Raw genomic sequence first — 24193 nt, forward strand, 5'->3', positions numbered from 1 at the left:
TGATTGAGTTTTTTGTTGATAACAAAACTTACTGAATGAATGTATCACAAGCAGAAAGAATTTCAACTCTACTTCAGATTGGAGTAAAGTTATTAGCTTTTGATTAAAGTGACTGGTCGGGCCGCTCATATACAAACTTAACTGTGAGTAAACATCGCTCGCTCGCTTTGTTCGCTCGGTCATAATCAATGGGCAATAAGTAAGAGCACAAAACAGGAAACCTGAGTATAAGCAACCTGAAATGAATGGCTGTGGTAAAAGGGTAAGGGTGGGGGCAGACGCCATGAGAAGCTTAGCCACGATGCTCATCTCCCTAACATGAGCCACTGAACCTGTGACAAGTTATTCACCCGATATCCTGGGGTACAAGGCCCCTACATCATCCAGGTTACGACAGGTACCTCCCCTAGGTGTCACCCTAGGTATTAATTCCACATACAAATCACAAATGGTGGACAGACACCTGAGTCGAGTGACGCCAACTGCCCGCACCAGGATTCGAACCCTGGCACTAAAGGGCCGGCAGCTTCGCCGTCATTTTATCTCTCCCACGTACTGCTGCTCCCTCTCCCTAGAGGGCGCTGATAAAACCTTCTGGGAACCCTTCTATACATGAGGTTTTTCAATAAGATGAATTAAGTCACTGATAAGTCTACAATCCTCAGACGCAAATAAATTGTATACACAGAATCTTATTACTGTCAAAGAACTTAATTTTTGTCCCTAAGAAACAAAAAATCTTAATATTATTTCATGACCTTCCAAGACTTTTCGAGAAATTTGCATGACTGGCCGGGGGAAATTGCCTTTTATGAATTCCATGACCCGCCCGGAATTTACATACCCCAGGGAACGCTGGGGAGGAAGTGGGGGGGGGGGGCTGCTGAGATGATGGAAATAGGGGACGACTGAAATGATGGAACCAGGGGATATGTAACAACTCCGGCTAGAGCACACCCAGCATCATTTTACTGTCGTTACCTACAAACAATTTTGTTCAGCTGGTGATGTTTTCGAGCTGGATTAATTTGATATAACCTTCTGGGACCTCTTCTATACATAAGGTTTTTCCTCGGCTGAATAAAATCGTGTGAAAAAAAGGGGGGGGGGGTTAAAGTAAAAATGGGTCACTGGACTACTGGGACCAAAGTGGAGACGAGTTATGCTGAAATAATGGAAATGGGGATGCGAGGGTGACTGACATACCGAGATGGAGAAGACGGATGACAAGTGATGAGATGGGAAATGACGCAACATGATGAAAAAAAAAAATACTGGTAAAGGAGGGAGGAAGAATACGGAGAGACGGAACAGCAGAACGTGAGAAGATAATATATATATATATATATATATATATATATATATATATATATATATATATATATATATATATATATATATACACACACACACACACACACACACACACACACACACACACACACCTGTAAGTCGCAATTTATTGTAAACAGCATTTGCTACACGATATCAGGACTCTCTCTCTCTCTCTCTCTCTCTTTCCACCGTGTGTGTGTGTGTGTGTGTGTGTGTGTGTGTGTGTGTGTGTGTGTGTGTGTGTGTGTGTGTGTGTGTGTGTGTGTGTGTGTGTGTGTGTGTGTGTGTGTGTGTGTGTGTGTGTGTGTGTGTGTGTGTAAACCCTAAGATGAAAAGACAATTCCACTCAAACATTCATTGCAATCACAGTAACCACTATGCTAGTGCCGACACACTCCCAACACGCTACAATACTACACACGTCCTGTGTGATTTGACTTGATACTCAAAAGGTCAGATCATCGCAACATTAGCTACGCAAGTTTCAGTACTAGCGGACAAACTCCAAACCTAGGGCAGTTACAAGAAACCAGGTCCAATACAATCAGTAATACCCCAGACAAAGTACAGTTTCATAAATCAGTTTTCAGCACACAAATGTGAAATAAAAAAAAAAAATCAACAGCCACAACACACATCTCACGAAACGCCATCATCGGCTGACTGCCAACGTAAACACCCTTCAACACTCACGATACACGATATCAAGATAACAACACGCCACCACAACACTTAACCACGCATGTCCCCACACTGAAAACTGCAACACCCACAAAACAGAGCACCAAAAAGAATGCCTTCATTAGCCATACAAACACCCTCCTACAAAACGCAATACGCCAGTAACCAATGCACTCACAGATAACCAAGCAGTATTACCAACACTCTCCTCCACAATACCTAACACAACATCCGTCATACTTAACAACACGTCACCGGGAACATCAACACGCATTTTTTTACAACACAAGACGTCAACACCCAAAGTTCTCCCACTGAACAACACATCACCAACAACATCAATATCTGTAACAGAATACGTCAGTAACCACGACTCTCACACAAGTCTGACATCCTCCACCACGCACCGCATAAGACACGACCTTGAAAACAGCGTCAATCACGGCACACACAGCCACGCCACTGACAACGCCAACACACGGCGGCCAAGAGAGTAGGAGGTGCGTGTTGTTGAAGCCAGTCATACAACACAAAAATCAATCAGAGCCTTAAAGGAGCGTTCGTCCGAATGGATCTCACGCAACGACAGAAATAGCACACAGAGGACAATGCGTGTGTGTGTGTGTGTGTGTGTGTGTGTGTGTGTGTGTGTGTGTGTGTGTGTGTGTGTGTGTGTGTGTGTGTGTGTGTGTGTGTGAGAGAGAGAGAGAGAGAGAGAGAGAGAGAGAGAGTTAAAAAGGAAAGAAGAAAAAACTAAGGAAAGAATGGAGAAAGAAAATGGGGGATGGAGGGAGAAAAGAGGATGCAGGCAAATCCGATTACAACTCAAAAAAAAAAAAAAAAAAAAAGAGAAGACGAAGAAGAAGAAAAAGAAAAAGAAGACGAGCTGCCTCAGAACGGGGGATCAAACCCAAGTAGAGACGAAAAAGGCATGAAAACTAACGCACCTCAAGACCCAACCAAAACAAAGATGTGTAAATGAGTCCTAAGTATTGATGTATAGAGCAACACGCATCAACACCACGGGAAACGAAAACAGGGAACAGAAATGCAAAGGGGTAAAGAAAATAAAGCGAGGGGAAGATGTGAAGAGATGGCCGGTAAGAGCTTGTACAGTAAGAATTATTGAACGTGGGGGGAAGAGACACAGAGGCCAATAATAAAGTATACTACGGCAGCAAGATGACCGGCAGGCAGGAAAGAATAACCGGAGTTTAGAAAAAGATAAGGATACATCCTGATAAACGCATGGGATTTAGTGGGGGACAAGAGTAATAAGGCAATAACAGGGAAAGAATGAGTTCAAAAACTGAGAGTGGGAGAGACGCAGCATGGGAGAAGGGGCAAGTGGAGATGAAATTACATGAAAAATGGGGAGAGGAGAATCCACAGAACAAAGAACACATAAAAAACTAGAAAGCACTCAGACAGAGCATACCTCCGCCAATGCCAATGTCATTAAAAAGGATCCGGATCCGCCCCCAAATTTAATCAATTCTTTGTTGGCCAATGCCCATCCTTCCACAAAATTTTACCGAAATTCATTGAGAACTTTTTGAGATATTGTGCGGGATACTCCGGATCCGGAACCGGATTCGTCCCAAAAGTTAATCATTTCTTCCTTGGTCCATGGCCCATCCCTCCACAAAATCTCATTGAAATTCATCGAGAACTTTTGGTGATCTCGTCCAGACAAACAAACAGACAAACACAGGTGAATACATAGCCACCTCCAACTTCGTTGGCGGAGGTAATGGGAAGAGAAGGGAGAGCTACAGAGGAAGCTGAAGATTAAATGAACGGTGTGGCAAAGGAAGCCAGTGAGGAATATGAGGGTTGAAGGGAGACGAAGCTGACGAACAGACAAGAAAAGCAGCCGTGAAAGTGAGGAGAATTAAAAGTAAAAGAGAGGGGAATCAGACGAATAAATGGATGCAAGAAGTAAAAGATGAACAGTACGGAAGTATATGTACATTCACTGCATATGGCACAAAAAGTCGACGAACTGACTCTATATGGCTGATGTATGGGAAACAAATCTACAGTATGAAGAAATTCCCCCCTCAAAATGAAGAAGAAGACGAAAGAAAATTGCAAATGGTTTGGGCTGTGACGTGGAGCGAGGATTCCTGGGGTTTGAATGATGTGTGAATCTGCCCCAATTCACCTGACATCTGGTAAATTACCAATATGCTGGGAATCGAACCAGGGACTCTCAGATGAGAGCCAGGCAGCATACCACTACACCACGACCAGGTAAAAGTTAACTCACGTTGTCACAATCTTGTAACCAACGTCCCTCCGCCCCCACTGTGGGCATCAAGAGGATGAGTTAACCCCCTGGCACTCGGGCCGTAAGTGTTTGGGATAGATTAAAAGCATCTACTTGCCCGAGTGCCAGGGGGTTAACTCATCCTCTTGATGCCCACAGTGGGGGCGGAGGGACGTTGGTTACAAGATTGTGACAACGTGAGTTAACTTTTACCTGGTCGTGGTGTAGTGGTATGCTGCCTGGCTCTCATCTGAGAGTCCCTGGTTCGATTCCCAGCATATTGGTAATTTACCAGATGATTTTTCCTGTGTTCAGTACAGGTTTCTCCCTTCACCTGACATGCTATTGATGGTTCTCCCAATTTTATAACTTCTTTTTCTTTGTTTCTGGATGCTATGGTACTCATCTTTCGGTGGGAGAGGGGGTCACAACGGCGACGAAGATGAGAAACGTACGGTGAAGAGAAATACAGTGTGACAACGAGGTGAAGTTATGGCGAAGGAAAAACAATAAAGAATAACAGGTAGAAACGGACATAAGGTAAGAGGTTAGACATTGGAGAATAAGGGAGAATGGTTGAGGGACCTCGAAAATGGTGGGGTGAAGGGATAATATGTACGATAAAACAAGGGAAGCTACAGGGAGAGTCGAAGACAAGGAGAGAAGGCAGACACAAAATAAAAGAGGACAAAAGAATTCAATAAAGAATGGAGATAAATGACAGAAAAACTACAGGATGGTCCAGAAAAAACTGACACTTTTTAAAAACTTGTATTTCCCAGAAACTTAACAGTTTCTTTTCTTTTTCATATGGAGCATAGAGTAATGCTACAAGTTTAATCTGACAGCAAGACCGACACTGAGAAACAGCTCTCAGTTCAGCAGCGGACCAAAATCGGTGAACTGTACTTTGCAACAAAATCAGTTCTCACCCAGAGGCAGTTTCGTCGTGAATTTCCAAGGAAGAAAATCCTATATCGCAACACCACCAAAAGCCTGATACAGAAGTTGAGAGACATCGATAGTGTGGCTAACAACAACATGACCCACAGTGATGCACATTTGACTGCCAGAACACCAGCACACGTACAGGACGTTAGGACTCGTTTGGAACGGTCACCACGGAAGTCCACAAGACGGCTGTCACAGGAAGTAGGGATTTCCAGGAGTTCTTTGATGAGAATCATTCATAGTGACCTGAAATTGTTTCCATACAAAGCGCAGATTCTTCAGGTTCAAAGCCAGGCTAACAAAAACAAGCGCTATGAACTCTGCCAGAGGATCTGAGAACGGATTGCGAACAATCCCGGTCTCTTGAAAGTGCTTCTCTTCGGTTACCCTGGCCTGACTTTGAGCCTGAAGAATCTGCCATTGGTATGGATTAACATTCATTACCGTGATTACTTTAACGGAGCCTAGAATCTTTCGGAGAGACTCTTCAAAACTGATATATTTATATACATATTTCTAAATACATGTGTTATATATTTCCCCAGTACTAGAACCAAAATAATCTTAACTTGTGTTGCCAGTCAATTCTACTGCATGGTGTTTCAATCAATGGGTAAGGAGGGAAGACATGTTGAAAGACGACACCGATAAAAAGATTAACAGGAAAAGACGGTAAAAAAAAATGTAAAAAACGAGTAGGGGAAATTTTTTAAACAGAGCATGGAAAACACTGAGGTGGGAAAAGAAAACAGCAGGGGAAGAATGCTAGATATTATACGTAGGGATATACCGTCTGAGGGTAGGGAATATGGAAGGCAAGGAGAGATCAAGGACGAAGGAGGGGAGAAAGACTTAGAAAGGGGAGGTACGGAAAGGGGAGAGAAAGAGAGAGAGTAAGAAAGAGAGAGAAAAAACAAAAAAGGAGTGAGAAGGGATACGGAGACATGGAAAGAAAGGAAGTGGGGAAAAGATGGATGTACGCGTGATGTGCGAAGACAATACTGATGACACAGGGAGAGGGGAGAGGAAAGAAAAAGACTAGAAGAAAAGGAAGGTGAAAAAAGCATGGAAGAACAGCAGAAAAGAGAGGGAGAAGAGAAAATGACACGGAAGGGGGCCTGAGAAACGGAAAGCTGTGGAGGCAGAGAAAGACCAAGGGAAAGAGGGAAAAAAGCATAAAAAGAAAAGGCGGGAGGAAGGGAGGGGGGGAAGGGAGAGAGGATGACATGAGGCGATAATGGAACACAGGAGGAGGCAGGCTGGAAGGAAAGTGAGAAAGAAATCAGAAAAGAGAGAAGGAGGGAGAGATAATGTTGGCAGATGGGAGAGAATGGAGGCGGGAAGAGAAATGAGGCATGAAGGAGAGAAAGTGAACATGGAGGCAGGAAGGAAGAAAGAAAGAAAGGAGACAAGGATGGAGGTAAGAATGGGGGAAGGAGAGAAAGGAAGCAGGAAAGAGGGAGGCGGAGAAAGGAGGGACACAGACGGGAAGGAGGGAGGGAGAAGAGAAGCGAGGCAGGCAGGGTGGAAAGGGGGGAGAGAATGGAAGCAGGAAGGAAGGATGCAGAGAACGGAGGTAGACAGGATGGATGCAGGGACAAAGAGAAGGAAAGATGGAGTGAAATGGCAGGCAAAATGGACGGAAGAGAAAAGGGAGGCACGAGGGAAGGAGGGAGAGAATGAATGAGGGAGGCAGGGAGATGGGAGACCTAGAGTGAGGTGAGGAACATGGGAGGCCTGGAGGAAGGGGAGGAACATGGGAGGCCTGGAGGGGGGGGAGGAACATGGGAGGCCTGGAGGGAGGGGAGGAACATGGGAGGCCTGGAGGGGGAGGGGAAAAATGTAAAGCCTGGGAAGGGAGTACAAAGGAGTACAAAGGAAAGCAAACAGCAACAAACCTTATAGTTCTCTCGAGGCTGTTTGTTACAGAGTAGACTATGACTACGAGATCTAATTCTAAATGCTAAAGGATAAGGATAATAAAACAAGAAGGCTCCCCTCGCCTCCAAACCCTCCAGTTAAAGCTGGCAGGAAAAAGTGAGAAAACACCATGCAGCATGGAAAAACTGACATGGAAATTTCATAGGAAAGACTGAACAGGAACAGTTACATTCTATATTACTTTATCTATAAGCTACCTCTCTTTGGGGGAAGCAGCCTAGGAATATATACAGATAGATAGGCTACCCGTTTGAATAACACGAACGAGAAAGTAGTAAAGTAAAATGAATGATCGAATAAATAAATAACTAGCGCATGACATTATGTATGGTTACGTTGAGTTAACGGGGCGTCTGTAGACACAGCATCAAAATTGCACAGTGCACAGTGTGGATGTTCAAGGGTGGTGTGGCGGCCTTGCCTGGTATTTTTAAAGTAGGCAGCAGCCAATCAGGCCCCAGCTCCGTTCACTCCACTGAGACAAGGAACTTTCCCATGCGGGACAAGTACACAAGTTGCCTCCTGAGGCAGTGACCCCTGGTACAATAAAGAAACCTGATGGTGGTCACTTAATTAACAGGGACCCTCAGTGATCCACAGCCCATCACAGGTCGAAAGTAAGAGTAGTGACCGTTAACTCTGGGCTATCTCTACATATCCTAGTCTGTGCTTATACTAGATGTGCAATTAATAAACTGATCCAGGCTCTGAAAAAATATATATAATACAGGTATACCCCGGTTTAATGATACACCTGGTTAAGGAAAATCCCATCGCCAGGCAGGGCACTGTATCTCAGGGTAGATTTAACATGTAAAGTATAGGGATGCATTTTTGAGCCATGGATTTCCCTCCCAAGCAAGTCCTAAAATTTCCCCCCCAACCAAGTCTTCAACCCACCCAAATGAGTCCAGTAACAAGTTTCTAGCTAACATAAACCCCCAAATAGCTTTAAAACAAGCTCAACTAAGCCTAGAAGCAGTTTATAACTCACCCAAAGCCCCCCAAAAAAATCTGAAAATTGTCATATATACTGTAAGTCTGGAAAAAAATCAGACTTAGTAAACTGACAATGTTCACCCCACCCATGACAAAATCACGTTGATGTATTGCTAAAAACAGTTTATAAATCAGCCTACACACAAAATTTAAGTCTAATTATCATCAAAATCGGTAAAACAAAACAAAAAATCACAACCCATCGTTAAACCGGGATCTGGGCATCGTTAGGCGGGGTATGGCGGTATTTCCACTCCCATCTCTAAGCCTGGGTAATGCATCGCATCTCAGGGTATACGTATACACAAGTGTCTTATTCCGAAGTAAACATATTAAGCTAGGGATCAGACGACAGATACTCATCCAAGCGACCTGTAAAGGTTAGTACTGTATTAAAATTTACTACTGGAGGGCAATTTGTTCCATATGTTTACAACTCTATTAAAGAAGAAATGCTTAGCTTCATGCAACTGGAATTGTTTGCCAATTATTTTATGCCTATTGCCTCTAGTATAATTTGCGTGATCAACTGTGAAGTATTTATCGACAGCCATGTTATCAAGTCCTTTGAATATTGTGAATACTTGAATTAAATCCCCTCGTAACTTCCGTTTAGTTGGGGTAAAGATATTCAGGGCTTCTAAACGTTCCTCGTATGGTTTATTTCTCAAGCTAGGTATCATCTTTCTCATCCTTCACTGTATTCTTTCAAGTTTCTCCATATCCTTTATATAATGCGGTGACCAAAACTGAACACAACACTCCAAGTGCAGGCGTACTAAGGAATTATACAAAGTGAGGATGTTATTACCGGATTTATATTCAAATGCTCAACCTACGAATCTAATAAATTTACTGGCTTTTTTCACAGCTTCTGTCCATGTTTGCTTGGTTTCAAATCGTTTGTTATTATAACTCCTAAATCATTTTCATGGTTTATCCTATCAAGTTGGGCATAGTTCAAGTTATAAGTAGCTCTTACATTTTGACTGCCAATGTTTAACACTATTCATTTATTAATACCGAAATCCATTTGCCATGCTTGGGCCCAGTTAAACAGTTGATCAACATCCTTCTGAACTGCCTGCCTCTGCAGTGCTGTACATGCTCTGTTACCTATTAAAGTATTATCAGCAATATTGAAAACTTACAATATAATCCTTCATCAGTATCATTTATATATATTAAAAAATGAATAGGACCTAACATCGAACCCTGTGGCACTCCACTTGTAACGTTTATCAGGTCTGACTCTTTTCCATTTATTACAACTCGTCCAGTGAGCCAGTCTTCTACCCACCATGTGCCTTTAGCTTCTGAAGGAGTCTTTTGTGTGGAACTTTGTCAAAAGCCTTTTGAAAAACAAGGCAGACAACATCAGTACATTTAGTCTCGTCCTACAGGTTCGGTATATCATTGAAAAAGTCCAACAGGAGGAGGAAGACGGGAGGCCTGGAGGGAGAGGAGGAAGATGGGAGGCCTGGAGGGAGAGGAGGAAGATGGGAGGCCTGGAGGGGGAGGAGGAAGATGGGAGGCCTGGAGGGGAAGGGTGGTGTCGGGTGAGGGGAGGACACACGGCTGACGTGGTGTAGTAGGACAGCCTTCACACAGTCACGTCCCACCACCACCACCACAGGATACTACCCTTCCCTCATTCCTAATACCTCCCTTTAGCACCTTCAGTAGTTTAATCTCATCATTAGAGTATCTGATTCAGCTTGAGGATGATCTTCAGTGGTGTAGGGGTAATAATGACAACGTCTGACCTCTACAGTCCCAACAATATCTTCGAAAATAAATAAAATCACCTGGACAGCAAAAACAAAATATGAAGTAGGTCATCGGACTGAAGGGGTTAATCATTCTTTTTTTCCATAGTTCATTTTCTCCACTTCAAGTTTTCCACTGTTTCCTTACGCTTTCCTTCCTCCCATCCTCATGTACTCTGTTCTTTAATCATTTTTTTTCTTCCCTGCTTCAGACCCTCCCCTGACCTACTAAACGTTGTCCATGTATAACCCGACCTCAAACTGCCATCCCTTCACCTTGAATACTGAGCCGTAAGAAGAGATTAGCACTAGAATATGGTGGCAGTCACGAAAAAGTCCAATGGAAGGGATGTGGATCCGTAGTACTGTCATATACTGACACTGAGCTACGTACGGGCAGTTGGTTGAAAAAAAAAAAAAAATATTCCAAGTTCAGATGCATGAACTAAGTCTCAGGTCTTCTGTCATACGTGGCCCAATCGGCTATTCTCCAGTGTCACGTCCTTCCTCCCACACCTTCCTCTCAGATGTGTGGTTTACTCTGGGTTACCTCAGACAACTGGAATCAGAGCGAGCGAAATGACAGATCTCCACAGTACCGGTAGTCTCTTCCAAGTCCACACACACACACACACACACACACACACACACACACACACACACACACACAAAAGAGGGGGGAAGGGGCTTGGCAGAGATATACCACATGTGTCTTCCCCGTGACGGAGACAATGTGATTCTAGGATAATTTCATTAAATATTTTTCTCTAAAAAATCACTGCTTGATGCAATGATTAGCAATATAAAGTGAGATTCGTTCAAAAGTGACAGTCGGTCATTGATGATGGATGTGTTATGCATAAACACAGTAAACAGCATTTTAGTTTAATGTGTTACACATATTTTCTGTAAACTCATTCCTTAAGGAATTAATTTTTAAAAATGTAAATGAAGGGTATTTGGAAATTCCCTCCAATTTTCATATGTGCCGAAACAATGTAGTGATTTTAGCTTTTAGGGTTACAGGCTTAAGATACTGAATTCAGACACTACGGGGTTCTTGACAGGAAAGGATTGGTAAAATGTTTGGAAATAGTCTTCAGGGGCTTTATAATCGAGCTCCCTCCAATTCTCGAGTGTTGACCTTGAGGGTGGAAGACATAAACTCGTTGCATGCCAGTGGTACCGTAATGGTTTTGCTGTGTTTTTTTGTGTCAGACTCTGGGCACAGAATTGAGCAGGTAGTCCGTTCCCTAAGAGCCCAGCAGTCCTCCTACATGACAACCACTTTCACCTCTCACTACTTCGGTACTAATACTCACCGTCCATACTGAACACATGCAAGGGCTGTCGCACTGAGGACTGGTGTGATGGTATCAGCGAGTATTATTTACCTGCGTCGCAAGATTCCAAGTACTGTATATAAGACCAACGTAGGCATATCTTGTTTTTTGAGAAAACACTGCAGTAAACCTTTATGGACTCGAACTAATAATTCTAAAGCACACAGTTTCTCAGGGTACACTCTTATGCAATTTACCACAATTCCAGTTGATTTTATCTTTTCCTTAATCTTAGCCCTCCCCACACTTTCATTCTCGGAGAATATTTTGAAACAAAACCTCAGTAAACGTGTAGCCATGAGGAAACTTGTACAGAATGTAATCATCAAGTCCTGTCCCTCAACAGGTTATGCAATAATATAGTATACTGTTATATATTCCCATATAAACATTGATTGTAAGCATCCTACTTCTAATTCATCATCTTCTCTAATATTATGCTTTCGTCAGTATTGATAGCAACTATCACCAGCTGGAGAGAGAGAGAGAGAGGACAGGAGGTCGCCGGGCAGGGAGTTGGTGCGCGCCGCTCGTTTGGCAGGAAAATGGCGTCCTATCGGGGAGTTGTCGCTACTCTCAGTATATAGGTACTCTAAGGTATATGAGGGAGGGGGGGGGGTGAGTTGGGGGAGGGTAGTCAAATGGTGGGTGACAGAGCGACTTGGAGGCGTTTTGTCTGCGGCCACCCTTTGCGGGATTAGGGCGTCGGGCTATAGATAGATTATTATTTCACTGACCTATTTCTTGAGGCGAACCTTTGACCGAGCTGTTGATATGACTACCACTGCAGCCGTCATCCACACAACATATTCTAAGTATGCTTAATAATACTGATATCTTTGACAGTAACATACCATTACTTGCTACTTAGAACTTTTTTTTTTTTTGCCCGTTACCATCCAGTGGGAATGGTTGCGCTATTCCTACGTGACGTGCTAGCTGCATGCCATCTCTGGTCAAAATGTGTGCCAGTTAATGCCGTTAATTCATGAATGATTATTTTATATGATGGCAAATACCCACATATAGTGGCACATGCCTGTTTAAACTGCAGACTGATTGAAAAAAAATGTCAGTCTTTGTCAATAAATGGAGATTACTATAGTATGGAAAAGAAACCATAAAAATATGGTAATACAGTATCAGAGACATGAGGAGCAGAACGCTTCAAATCACCTGGTTACAGATCTTTGCTCCGCCCAGTAGTGTGGAGAATGTGTTCGAATGTGTAGCACACGTGTGGTCATAACACTGCCCGCCACGGGTCTCTGGTCAGATTAGTAATCATGAGTGTACATGAACACGTACATGATCACACAACTAGACAAATCCTCTTACCCATAGGGGCCTACGAAAATGGCTGTAATTGCACATAACAGCACAAAAAAGGCTACTACCACCTGGGGAATGTCATCAGAATTAAAATTACCTGACAAGGATTATTTCCCCAATTTCTATGGATTCTGTGAAGAATGGGTTAATTCTGACCCACAACTGACTCACACCAGAGCGATATTAGGCAAACCTTCCGTTTTTAAAAACTGCCCCAGCTCTATGAAGATTGAGAAATATAGGCATTTTGGGCCATATCTTTCAAAATATCTGTGGTTTTGCCTGTCTATTAGAAGGTATGAGAAATATTTACAAATTTTAGGAGGTTGACCTATGACCCTTAATATATCCCGGTAACAGATACTCTGGAAAAAATATTGTCATTGTGTAAACACCATCAGCAACCAAATGATATGCAATAACCTCATGCGGAATAAATAGCAGGGCAAATAAATTGGTATATTGTGAGAAATATGTCTCCTCTTTTTCAACCTTCGGAAATACTGATTTGGCAAAACAAAAAGGGGGGGGGGGTTAAAATAGACCCTATCCCGATGCACCACCCCATGGCCTAGCTTTTCACACTGGGTACCTGTCTCTAACATGAAATGATTTTCAAAATGGATTTTCCACCCTCGTTGCACTCACTCGATGTAGCGCTGCTCTCAGGTGTCTGCCCTTTCCTCTCCTCCTCCTCCTTTTCCTTCCTTCCTCTTCTGTCTTTCTTTACTTCATGCTTTCCTCGTCCTTCTGCCTACGGGTGACTTTACACTCCCTCTTTTGTCTTTCTTTCCTTCATTCTTTCCTTTTCCTTCTGCCTATAGGTGACTCTACACCAAGTGACAAGCCAAATGGCTTCGTGTTTACCAGGAAACCATTTACTACGCTGGGTGGTAATCATATAACCAAATTATGGCGCCTGGTGGTTTAGTGGGCAATTGCAGCACTCCAAGCGGATTGAGCCGGTGAAGGTTTATATCCAAGGGATTGTTGGGGTAATTGCTCACATAATGCCACTCAGGGATGAGAGAGGCTGGTCACTCTCATCTTAAATGTCAGAACCAACTTGCCTAGCCCCGGACTCTTACGCTCCTCATGGGGCGACGTAGGATTGGATGATGGATGGATGAAGGATGGTTTCCTCTACAAAGCCAAGTTTCACCTCGGCTTGAACTCTCTTCAGGTCAAAAGGAAACCGGTGCGTCTTATAAACAACAGTTTCATAAGTGGGTATAATAGAGTACTTACATTTGGACAATTCACGACACGTAAAATCACGCAGCAAGGCTGGATGAGGAAGTCAGAGAGGAGGGTGAGTGCAGAAAAAAAAAGGAAAACGTATAACGAGGTAAGAGAGGAAGAAACAAAGAGACACAAAGAACAAAGGAGTGGAAATGAAAAATAAAAAAATGAAGACTGGAAAGAAGGATGAAAATGGGAGACGTGAAGGAAGGAAGCAAAGATGGACGGGGAGAGGGACGGATGGGGAGAGAAGCAGAATAGATGGAGGGGAAAATGAAGGAAGGATGGAAAGAAGTAAGAAAGGACCGAACGAAGGCCAGCTGGAAGGACGAAAAGAAGTAAAGAAGGCGAAACGGAAATGGGAAGGAAGTATGGAAGGAAGTACGGAAGGAAGGGAAGACAGGAAGGAAGGAAGGAAGGGTGGAAAGAAGGAAGGAACGAAGACGAGATGGAAATGAAAAGGAAGGAAGGAAGGAAGAAGGGAAGGCAGGCAGGAAGGAAGGAAGGAAGGAAGAAGGTAAGGAAGGAAGGAAGGAAGACGGATAATTTAAATGGAGGAAGGAATAAGCGAATAAAAAGGGGGACTCGGAGGAAGAAACAAAGATACAAGAATGCGACAGAATATCAAAAAATATCAACACATACGGGAGAGAAAGAGAAAGGAAGAAATACTAGACAGGGATCGTTAACTCCTTCCATCGCAGGAGGTATTTATTAACAACTTCATTCAACACCAGTAACTGGAGGGGCAGAGGATAACCTGGACGAAGCAAGAATATACCAATAAAACACGGTGTCTGATTCAATGCGCAGTAAGATGGTGATACTAATTCAGCAAAAATAGAAGAAGGTGAAAGATGACGGGTAAGACAAAGAGGATGGAAGGGAGGAAAGAAGGATAGACGTATGGAAGGAAGGATAAATGGAAGGAAGGAAGGAAAGAAGGATAGAAGTATGGTAGGAAGGATAAATGGAAGGAAGGAAGGAAAGAAGACGGGTAAGGCGAAAGGAATAAGTAGAGTGGGACAATAAGGAAGTAGACAGCGCCGACCCCAATACCATGGGCTTAGCCTGACTCCTTACACAAGCCTGCAATGATCCCCTGAGGGCTTCTATCCCCAACTCTCAGTCTCCCCATCCCACTACCCCCTAACCCCTCATCTTACGTTTTTTTTTTTTTTTTTTAAATATAATATGGACACTTCTTGGTCCTCTCCCACTCCCAGTCTCTCATATCCCCACTCCCCTTCATAATACTCTACTCCTTCATCTATCCCCCCCCCCCCATTTTCTTCTCTGTGGACACAGAGTTCCAAGATCCGTACCTCAAGGCGCAGCAGCCCTCCATGGCAATCCCTTTACGCTGCCACCACTTGAAAGACAACATCCACCGTCCACTCTCACCACATGGCACTTCTGTTTTAATCAGGAATAGTGTGGTGTTACTAACGGGTGTTTCGATGACACGTTCATGCGGCAAATGGAAGGTCATTCAGTTGATTTTAACAAATTACCTTACCCCATTCAGGGATAGAACTCATGTCCTTGCAGATAGGATACATCTCTAAACTCTTAACGAGCAGCTTCCTATTGTTCCGTCTTATACTGACTTACCCCGACTTTACTTCCTCCTTCTTGCTCCCGCTTCCCCACCTTATCCCTTTTCTTAAACTCTCCCAGTCTTTCTCTGTTCATTTTCCCATCACTTTGTATCTAACTCTCATTCTACTTTTCTTTCTTCCATGACTGTACTTCTTCCCTGCAACTCTTACACTACCCCATCCCTCGCCTTCTCTTCCTCCATCGACCTTGCCTTCTTCCGTTCTTCTCCCCTTCCATTCCCTTCACCTAATTTGCCTTTCCCCCCCCTCCATCAGTTAATTCCCCTTCCCTCTCTTATCCTCATCTCTCTCTCTCTCCCTCCACTTTATTCTCTCATTGGTGGCCAGCTTATCAATGGACCACTGCAAGATTCGACCACTCCATGGGGGGTGGGAGGTTAATACTGGTACACATCTCACTGTGCTGGGTTAGGATGGAGTGACAATACTGTACAAGGAAGATCCAGGTTTCCCGGCTCTGTTACCCACCAGACTCAAAAGTTCAAAGCCATGACTTCAGCAGTCGCTTTGCCACTTTAGCTACTGAGCTACTTACACCTCATCGTAATTTTTCCCTCCTCCTCCTCTCTGCTTACAGATCATTCATCATAACATGGTGATGATTTCTGTTTCCTACAACATTTCGTGACTAGCACTACATTCTAGTACTACTGTTATTGTGCCAAAATAATGAAGATGGAAATATGGCAGTGTTACATCTAGCTGAAGAGAGTTTACTTTGAATGAACGGTAAGACCTGTCGCTGGTCCGACATGACATCCTACGTACGAGTATGTATCAGACAAACTGGAGTGTTTTGATCGCTTACGCACTACACGGGGAGATGCTTCCTTCTTCGAGTACATTACCTAAGACTCTCAGATGCCACCTTGAATTTACGAGCAAATCATCAAAGCCCTTATGTGCGACGGTTTGCTGTAAACAGATAACACCCACAAGTCGATAGCTTGCTTCTTGAATGGTGATGGAAATGTCATGTTTTTTTCTTAATAATCTCTCTCTCTCTCTCTCTCTCTCTCTCTCTCTCTCTCTCTGTCTCAGCTTATTCCATTCCCACGTCCCTTCACCTCCTCCATGAATATTTCCCTTTTCATGCCGCTGTATACATTATCGGGTCGTGTGTGAGAAGGAAAACAACTGCGACGGGAACAGCGCCTCTGTGTGTGTGTGTGTGTGTGTGTGTGTGTGTGTGTGTGTGTGTGAGAGAGAGAGAGAGAGAGAGAGAGAGAGAGAGAGAGAGAGAGAGAGAGAGAGAGAGAGAGAAAGAGTGGGCTGGGAGTTGACGCAGTTGCTTCTGTGACATTCACTACATCAGAGCAGAAGTGGATGGGAGAGGTAGGGAGATGCTGGCAGGAAGGACTGGGAGGTGGTGGGTGATGGGGCATGCTGGGGGATTTACTCGTATACCCTGTAAAGATGGGCGTTGCAGGTTAGCAGGGAGGCTGAGGAGAAAAAATGGTCAGGTAGACAGAGGAGAGAGAGCTAGGATGGTGATGGGCGGTGAGGCAGTGTTGCACAAGTACACTTTGTGATGATATACGAGTGACGGGCAGTGTGCGTGGTGGGAAGGGCTAAGTCAATGGTTTATCCTCGAAATTCCATGTGTGAAGGGAGAGGAAAAGAGTGGAGTGGATGGAGGGCAATGAGTAAGACAGACTGCTGTTTTGATGGCTGGTGAAGAATGACGTCGCAGGCTGGATGGTACGGCCGAGTCTCTGGCTTAAATCTGTATGTTCTTCCAGGACAAGAACGAATAGAAAGTAAGCATATGCCGCCCACACACACCACGTGTCTTACGACACAAGTAATAGTCACAAGCAGCAGGCGCTTTAAGTACTGTACACACACACACACACACACACACACACACACACACACACACACACACTATATATATATATATATATATATATATATAAAACAGATTAACAACTCGCATTCATATGGTTTATCTTACTGTTCAAATCCAGTGTCTAAGGACTAACCAAGCATCCGTGATCCATCAAACCTTTCACTACAAACACGTATTTTAGCATTTTATTGTCGCTATATTCAGACGATTTTAAAACCTGAGGGATATTTTTCCATCTGAATATAATCACCTGGTAGCAACAAGACTCACACTGACCCCTTCACTACCACGAAGCCCTCGTAGGCTAAAGAACATCATCTGGTATCAGGAGAATAAAAAAAAAAACGCCCTCTGGCTGCTAGAGTTCATTTCAGTGCTGACAACCTCTTATGCTTATAACTTTCATCTACTTGCTTTGCCACTTACAAAGTACACAGCACCTCGTCGCTGAGCTAACACATCATCCCTCTGGCTCAATTACCTCACGTTCCCTCTCACTCAAGTCTCTCATCCAACACTCAACTCTCTCATCCAACTTTCAAAGGTCATTTTTTTCCTCTTGCATCTGCCACTCAAAGCTCAAGATTATATCCTCCAAAACACCATGTAGACTCCTCTCCTTCCTCAGCTCACAGGTCTGCTTCCTTTGCTCACCCCTGACACCAGTTATTTGGGTCGCATTCTCGCTGGCCCAGGGGACTCCCTAACACCGGGTCTTTAACGAAATGCTTTGTATGGTGCACTGTAATAGTCTCTTATATGCTGTAAAGATATTTTCGATATCGACATAAATTACGTACCCTAAATAGCATCCCAGAGGATATTAACGTGTAACGAGCACAGAAATCGCTTAGGAAGGGGTTACGAGATCTCTACACTTTATATTGCACTCTTTATTTCTCTGTTTTTCCCTCCTCCTCCTCCTCCTCCTCCCATATCTCACTTCCTACGTTCCCTCCACACCCTGGTCTTCCCTTCTCCAGTATCTATTCATTATCATAATACCTTAATCCTCTACTTTCTTACGCTCCCATAAAAGTTTCTTACATAATTAAACCACTTCACTCCGATTACACGTCTTGTCATCAGCAAGAGCGGGATTGCGTGTGTGTGTGTGTGTGTGTGTGTGTGTGTGTGTGTGTGTGTGTGTGTGTGTGTGTGTGTGTGTGTAATTCACCGGGTCGGTCAGGATCACTTGATGGTCGTGATCGTCAGCTTTTACCCTCCCGGAAGGGAGCTGAGAGCTCATATAGTCCGATCTAAGGGCAAGGCTGTGACCTTCACACACGCACACACCCGTCCCCTTGCTCAAGGGGGACAGTAACCACCCACTTCGTCAGTGAAACTTTTCGCAACCTGAGCGAGGCGCGAACTCCCGTCCACCAGTTGGCAAGCGAGAACGTTACCACTGCACCAGCGAGCGGTGTGTGTGTGTGTGTGTGTGTGTGTGTGTGTGTGTGTGTGTGTGTGTGTGTGTGTGTGTGTGTGTGTGTGTGTGTGTGTGTGTGTGTGTGTGTGTGTGTGTGTGAAGAATATATTTCATATCTTTTCAGTACATTTTAACCAAGTTTTGTGGAGGAGTAGAGGGATCGTCAAGGGACCGATCTACTGCTTTTGACAGCAACAGGTCAAAGGTCTAGCAATATTAATTTAAACAATTTTTATCAGATTCAGACCAAACTTGATAACAGGACTGGGAGTAATGAAAGAAAGTCGTTCCATCTGTGAAAAATCAAAGATGAGGAATCACAAGGGAAGGTAAAAGCCCGACCCGAGTCTGAGTGTGAACAAAAGAAAAAAAAAAATTTAAGTTTCGAAATGATTTGGATCAAACTTGGTGGACATCAGCCAAGGAAACTCTATACCTGATCTCTCAAGCAGCAAATATTTACGATGATAATAAGGACAATATTCTTAGTCAAATAACCATTAGTAAGGCGGACGTAGTGAAAGAAATTAATAAGTTAATACCTCAAAAATCGCCAGGTCCGGACGATATATAGCAACAATTATAAAGAAAACAAAATAAGAGTTATGTCAGCCACTTTCAAGTGTATTTAATGATTCTTCATATTCAGGAGAACTTTCAGAGGCGTGGAAGACCGCAAACGTAGTGCTCTTTTTAAAAAAATTAGGGAAAACTTACAAAGATTTAATCTTATAAATGAAAGTCAGCACGAATGCGGCAAAGACGATCCAGCCTCACAGACTTACTGTCATTCTTCTCGGATGTCTGTGAGGCGGTAGATAGCGATAAAGCTTACGATATTATTGAACTGGACTTTAGTAAAGTTTTTCATAGGGTCCCACGCGAAAGGTTAGCTAGAAAGGTTCGAGCACACGGTAAAGACGGCGATATCTTAACATGGATACAATGCTGGCTGAACGGACGAAAGCAGAGAGTTTTAATAAATGAAAACTAAATCGGATTGGGGATTAGCAACTAGCGGTGTATCACAGGGATCAGTACTCGGTCCCTTATTATTTAATAAATATATAAATGAGCTTGACTTAGGAATCACTAGCAACATTAGCAAATTTGCCGATGACACAAAAATCATGGAGTATCATTAACTCGACTGACGATTGCCAGAACTTACAAAAGGACTTCAATATAGGCTACTGTCTAAATGGTCTAAAATTTGGCAAATGGAATTAAACGCTGAAAAATGTAAAATACTTAACGCAGGCAAAGACCGCTGGAGATACCAAATACGACTTAAATAACAAAGAAATTAGTAAATCGGAATGCGAGAGAGATCTAGGAGTTGTTAATAAAGACCTCAAACCAAGGCGACAGTATATTAATGCGAGAAATAAAGCAAATAGGGTCCTAGGATTTATTTAGCGAAGCATGAGCGATAGGACGCCTAGACTGCAACTTTATCTAGCATTAGGGAGGCCACATTTAGACTACGCCGTGCAATTTTGGTGTCCGTACTATAGAATGGATATAAATTCGTTAGGAAATGTACAGAGGAGAATGACAAAAATGATACATGATGTTCGGAGCCTTTCACATGAAGAGAGACTAAAAAGGCTAAATCTGCACCCATTAGAGAGGCGTAAAGCAAGGGGAGACTTAACTGAGGTGTTTAAGTGGATGAGGGGAATAAATAAGGCAGATATTATCACTGTACGTACAGTAAGCATACAGGACAGAACTAGAAGTAAGGGCATCAAACTAGCATAGATGACAGAAGACCTGGATTTGACATGGACCGGCGAACTAGACCGGCAGCTGCTGTACCGGACCCAAACCATTGAATCAGACACCAATAGCTTGCTTCACCGTAAGTTTCATCGATTTATATTGGCTACGAGCCGAGATCTCGAGGTTTCAACTTAAAGGACCGTTCCCCGGCTTTGGGTCCGTTACTGCAAAGCGGCCATTTTCGTGTCAAATCCAGGTCTTCTGTCATCTATGAAACAAGATAAATTCCGTGTTATATAAGGAAATTGGTAGAAAATGGCTTGGCAACATCGTAGTAGACGAATGGCATAAGCTGTCTAGTGATATAGTTGCCGCCCCTTCCACTGAGAGTTTCACGCACAGGCTAGATACGCAAATGACAAACAACGGGTGGGTACAGAAAAAAAAAAATCCTTATAACCAGCATTAATTCATTCTTTTTCCTTTTCAGGTTACTATTATGATTTTTTTTTCTCCTTTCACACTTTCCTGTAAATGTCCAGGCCAGATTTTCTCTACTGCGTGGTGTTCCTTCGTACTTTTTCCTGCCGGCTTCGGCTGAGGGGACTGGAGGACGGGGGAGAGTCCTTTTTGCTATCCTTATCTCGTTCTACTAGTTCAGTTGCTCTTTAAGGAACTGCTTAGCATGGGCCAACTGGCCTACTGCAGTTATCCTCTCTTCTTATGTTATGTACTGTTTTTCTAGAATTGGTCAAAGGTCTAGGTCAGATGGCAAGGTCAAAATAAGGTTTTATCCGATTTAGGCCCAAACTCTGTGGAAGGATTCAAAGTGAGCGAGGGATAAGGAAATTTGATTTTGACAACAGTCAAAGTTCAAAGTCACAGGTCAAAAGTAAAGGCCACAGGACAAAGTTAATTTAAAAAAAAAATTGATGTGATTTTGAACATACTGGAAGGGTGACGGATCAAGTAAGAATGAAGTAATTAGATTCTGAGAACATAATTGGTCGAGGGTCCGGGTATCAGGGTAAAGTCCTCCGAGCAAATGGTAGGCAACGATAAGGGGCCGGCCGTGCACCTCACTGGTTCCACCTGAGGCCCATGCGGTCACAATGCGTGTAAAGGCTAGCCTGACTTACCCAAATATTTCCTCTCTTCTTCATAACCTTTCCCAAGAGACTTTTCTTCCCCTTTTTCCTTTCGCCAATATCCTACACCGTGAGGTGAACAGCTCTTCTGGTCTTCAAAACCTTCACTCACGGTGTAGGGGGCACACTGGCTCCAGCCCTCTTTCTTGCTCGGGAGGCAACTAAGGCCACGGTTAGGTATCCCAAACACCGAGGTAATGAACCTCCAAAGAGTGGAAATGAAGTGCAAATACAAGGATGATGAGTTCCTTGCGGTAAAAGCAAACATCCTGCGGCTGTTTGATGATAAAAAACATCCTCATTGTTGACATGAGTAAACTTCGGTGGACTCAACCTATACATCACTGATGCATCATCATACGATGGCCTCTTTCAACAAAACATCCTTGACCTGCTAGCTGAGTCAGGTTATGAAGTTCAATCCTCACCTGACACTCCATCAATTCCTGGGGCTTTCCCCGATTTAACTTTCTTCATTGCTTCCACAACTTCTATCCTACTGATTTCTCCCTGTCTTCTCACCTCCCTCCTTCTCCCAGCCACTTATACTCGCATTACTTCCATCCTCTATGTTCAACAATTCCTTAAAGTGTTCTCTCCATCTGCTCACTTTTTCTCCCTTCTCCACTAGTAATCTACCATTTTTATCTTTCACTCCCCTGCTAACTTCACTACCACCCTGTCTTACTCTTTTCACCTCTTTCCAGAACATTTTCTTACAGTCCCTCCACTGGAGAAAATATAAAAAGAAATTCAGAGGTCAGGGACATGGGCGGAAGTCACTGAGGGGGCTCGTTTCCCCGAATCAAATACTTTCAGGATCCAGTTCACAACCACTGAAATGGCAAAGACAGCTTGCCAAAAAAGGCCTGAAAGTCTGCTACCTAAGCATACCACCCCATCAGCTAGAGCATGAACAATACATACCTCAAACAGTTTGCTTCAAAGGCTATGAAGTAGAAAAACACCCTACCAACGCCTGAAAAAAAAAAAATCAACAAGATCTGCTCAGTCTGTGGTGAGAGGGGGTATATATGGCGAGACTGTGAGTCAGGAACAACCCCTCACTGTCTACTATGCACCCTTGTGTGGCTATGAAATGCCCCATAGGGAAGCAGGCAATCAAGCCAAACGTGCTAACATGAATGCCAACAAAGCACGCCCGAACACTGACGTACTCACAAGTGATCTAAAACAGTCAGAACACAACCTTCACCGACCTACAGAAGAAACAAATTCGGCCAGCAACGTTGACGGCATGCGCACGGACGTAACCAGAACTTTCGTACCTACTCCCTTTGCTCTTAACATTCCCAACCAAGTAGGTAGACACAGACTCAGTATGCAAGTTCCTCATAAATACAATGGCATCTCTCCTCACTGGCCCTGTTACAATTAAATCCATGCAACAAACACAATCAATGCTACGACTGAGGGAGAAAGTGACCTCGGCAGCAGAACATGGGTGTTGCACTCGCCGAATGCTCCTTCTTCCGGTTACTTGTTTTTCCTCTTGTTCCTATCAGAAGCTTTTGTTCAACCCAGGAGAGAATTTTCAAGTACAAGGACCTGCTAAATATAGCCTTCATTACTATGATCTAAACTGAATAATTTCACAGGAGAATAGTATAAACAAAATAAACATGATGTCCGCTGCCCCAAGGACTTAATTACCCCTTTTAATCCTCGACTTCCTCCTTCCCTGACTTCTCTTCCTTAACCCTTTTATCCCTCTCCCAATTACGCCTCACTTCCTCCCACATCCACCCCACTTCCTCACATACACCCTAATTTACCCCTCCCCCCATACTGGGGATAACTTAAGTAATTTTTTTCAGGTAACTTTAGATAATCATATTCCGAGAGAGTGGGCCACAGGAGCCTGCGTATGCCAGTGCTGGATGGGACTCTTGTATTTTATTCTGCCTAAAGTGAGACGTTGACATACAGCTGGGTAAGGCCTGTGACTGTTTCCATTTTACTTCAATATTTCTCCCCATTATTCTCCTTCCATCTGCGTCTTCCCTTTCCTGACCAGACTTGGCTCCTCCCCTCAAAGTTCTCTCCTACCCCAGTGTCGCTTCCCTCTCCTCATTTCATCTTCTCCCATGCTCTCTAAGCTCCCCATCCTCTTCATTCGCCTCAGCCCCTCTCTTTCAAATACGCTCTTTTCATTACTCTCCCTTTCATCTCCATTCTTTCTCCCCATCCCATTCCAATCTCACTGTCTCCACCCTCCCCCCCACACGAGAGAGAGAGAGAGAGGGGAGGGGGGGGGGCAGGTGTAGGAGTTAAGTGGACCCGCGAGTTCGTGAGGCTTTAGTTTACTGTCTTGGGAATGGTTTGTATGGTAATGAGAGCCACATCCCACGGTGGCTCTCTCTCTCTCTCTCTCTCTCTCTCCCTCCAGAAATTGCAAGCCGTTAGAATACCTTCTTTCCAACTCGGAATCTTTATTCATCCGAGAAACAGGCTGCCATTTTCTCCCTAGCTCTTCTACACACAACATAATTAATGGATTTCATGTCGCTTGACTGCCGTTATTCATATTT

This window comes from Coenobita brevimanus, chromosome 51, assembly GCF_032717465.1.
Source record: "Coenobita brevimanus isolate Jiangsu-jjx chromosome 51, ASM3271746v2, whole genome shotgun sequence".
In the NCBI taxonomy this organism is placed as follows: Eukaryota; Metazoa; Arthropoda; class Malacostraca; order Decapoda; family Coenobitidae; genus Coenobita; species Coenobita brevimanus.